Source organism: Pelophylax lessonae (genome assembly GCF_965119305.1).
Source record: "Pelophylax lessonae genome assembly, chromosome: 2".
NCBI classification, from domain to species: Eukaryota; Metazoa; Chordata; class Amphibia; order Anura; family Ranidae; genus Pelophylax; species Pelophylax lessonae.
The window spans coordinates 653,893,131-653,896,054 of record NC_138769.1 but is presented as its reverse complement, the minus strand read 5'-3'; the positions used below and the strand labels follow the sequence as shown (position 1 = coordinate 653,896,054).

Below are 2,924 nucleotides of genomic sequence, written 5' to 3'. Positions count from 1 at the left end.
GAAACATACCCCAAGCTCGCTGAGGACTTTCTTGCGCTCCTGTATGGTTTTGGATCTAAACCCTCTGCATTTGTTCAGTGAGTGTGTTTTTTTATGAATGGGACATTCACGATTGAAGGATTTGTCTCCTGATGAGGTATTGTACTGTTTACCCTTGGGTGCTGCAGAAGATGGTAGGTTAGTCCTTCTAACACTCACGCTGCTCTTAAAGTCTCTGTGTTTATGCATGACACTTTCATACCTTGATGATGGTGTCACTGAAGCTGTAGTGTTGAACTCCAGGAAATCGAGGCTGGGGTCATTCCTCATCTGGGACTGTTCATCAATGAATCTGCAGAAATGGATAAATGGGGAAAAGTGACGTCATGCACCCTTTTGTACCTTGAGACTGATGCTGCCCACTTTTCTTGCAGACTGTATGGTAGTTTCACGACAATTGGGTTCACTCCATGGGCTGTATCCAGGTAGCACAGCCCAGTCAGACGAGGGTCTCTTTTGGCAAGCTCTAGTTCCATGAGTAGGTCACTCAAATCCTGAAGCTTATGGACATCCTTAAGATTGATCTTTGGGACGTTCTGCAGTCTCCTGAATAGGGCTTTCTCTATTGCTTCTGCACTGCCGAAGGTACGTTTGAGTCTCTGCCAGGCGGCAGCGAGACCTGCATCTGCTTGTCCTACATAGACAGTTCTGAGGCTCTTGATACGATTTGTGGAGCCTGGGCCCAGCCATTTCATCAAGAGGTCGAGCTCCTGCTCTGCTCTTAAGTTGAGGTTGGCAATGGCGGCCTTGAAGGTTGCCTTCCAAGCTCTATAGCTCTCTGCACGGTCATCAAATTATGAGAGACTTGTATTAATTAGCTCTCTGCTCACCATAAACCTGGCAAACTCAGACATATCTGATTTCTCACTGCTTGTTGCCACGACAACTTGTGATGCCGCCGGGGCATGTAGGCTGCGCGGCGTGAAAGGGTGAGATGCTTCCGGGTAGAATGATGTTGCTGCAGGGTTGAGCTGTGATCTAGCCTCTGTAGATTGTGATTCAAAAGCAAGGGTGGATTGGTTCCTAAAGTGGCCTCTTGATAAATATCAATAAAAGTAGAGGGAATATGGCCGCTCAGCTGGGACGTGACTGATAAGGTGCCTATTGATCAAAAGTAGACATACAGAAAAAAAGGGGGGGAAGGTATCTGTAGATGTGGTGAAGACAAGACGCTTCAGGAACCACTTCACAGACCCAGAAAGATGATCAAAATATAGACTCCAAAAATTGCACTGTGATAGCTGAGTTACAGTGAGAAAAATACTAAATTTTATTAAAGCACTTATGCCTGGTGAGAAGACAAAGAACATTCATGTACACAATACAAATTAAAATAATAAAAACATGTACATGCAGTGGATGGTATCACAAACAGACCAAAATGAAGAAATTAATGGCTGGTAGTAAAGGTTCTGATGGTGGACTGCAGGATATAAGGCCACATCCAGTTAGTTAATTATACCTGTCCTGCCGTGTTCCTGGATAGGAACTCCATAAAGTTCAAAATGACAGGATAATTGTATAGTGCAGTGGGTGTGTAGGCACCTATTGAGAGTGGATCGAGCAAGTGAAACCGAGGGAAAAAACCCCTTCAATGAATCTTGATCCAAACGATGGAAATAAGGTGATTTGCCAGTTACTGCTATATGGGGAGTTGGTGCTGACTGGAATATGTAAACTCCAATTGATGATATTGTCCATCCAAGACTGAACCGATACAATAACAGCAGGTGAAAGATTCCTCTGTGTGCGGACACCGGCACCTGTAGGACGGTTACCAGTCGGCCATGCAGTGATGGTATTGCATACCCCAAGGATGATGGGGAAATAGACAAAAAAGTCCTTAGTGCTGCCAAACAGAGGGATATAAACACCTTAAATCAATAAAATGGAAAGTCCGTACCTCCGTGTGTAGAGTAGCGGTGACCCAGCAGCTTGTAGAGGCTTCCAGCGGCGTAGTCCCATTCAGCGCTTGCTCAAGCCGAGACTGCAGGTGGTGACGGACAGGTCCGTGGCGGACGGTCTTACGTCACATCCGATGTCGGCGAGCAGCGTAACCAGGGGAACCGTAGCCAGGCAGGAGCGATGGGGGTCACCTACACACGTGTTGGAGGTTGGTCGTAGTGAAGCATCCAACTGTAGAAGCTGACGCGTTTCACCGACTCATGTCGGTTTCATCGGAGCAGACAGGTATAATTAACTAACTGGATGTGGCCTTATATCCTGCAGTCCACCATCAGAACCTTTACTACCAGCCATTAATTTCTTCATTTTGGTCTGTTTGTGATACCATCCACTGCATGTACATGTTTTTATTATTTTAATTTGTATTGTGTACATGAATGTTCTTTGTCTTCTCACCAGGCATAAGTGCTTTAATAAAATTTAGTATTTTTCTCACTGTAACTCAGCTATCACAGTGCAATTTTTGGAGTCTATACTTTGATCATCTTTCTGGGTCTGTGAAGTGGTTCCTGAAGCGTCTTGTCTTCACCACATCTACAGATACCTTCCCCCCCTTTTTTTCTGTCTGTAGATTGTGATGACTGCTGCTTGAGCTGTGGGGTTAGGCCAGGAAACGCCTGATAGCCTTTTTGCTGTAATAACTGTCCTTGAGAAGGCGCATCTGGGTGAATGCCATCGGGTTGCTTGGGCGCTGTGAGTGGCACTGGCGCTGTAGATGGAGTTGACTGGGAGGTTTCGGTGTTGTCTGCTTGGACGGTACTGCATACTGGGGGTGGTGCAGATAACTGTTCCAGTACATAGTCGCTGGTGCGATCAGCTGGATCTTCTGTCTCCTGTGGTGGCGAGCAGACTGGATCAAGACCTTGGCTCAATGCTTGCTCAAGTAGTCTTACTTTAGCTAATGCAATTTCCTCTTCCAT

The 2,924-nt window shown here is 46.0% G+C and overlaps 1 pseudogene across 1 annotated transcript; it reads right to left on the bottom strand.

Moving 5' to 3' along the window:
* Positions 1-305: 305 nt before the first annotated feature.
* LOC309548227 lies at positions 306-2,924 on the bottom strand (annotated as a pseudogene). Its single transcript has 2 exons — positions 2,549-2,924; positions 306-1,024 (listed from the first exon to the last, which is right to left on the bottom strand). The product of its transcript is annotated as an uncharacterized misc_RNA (transcript).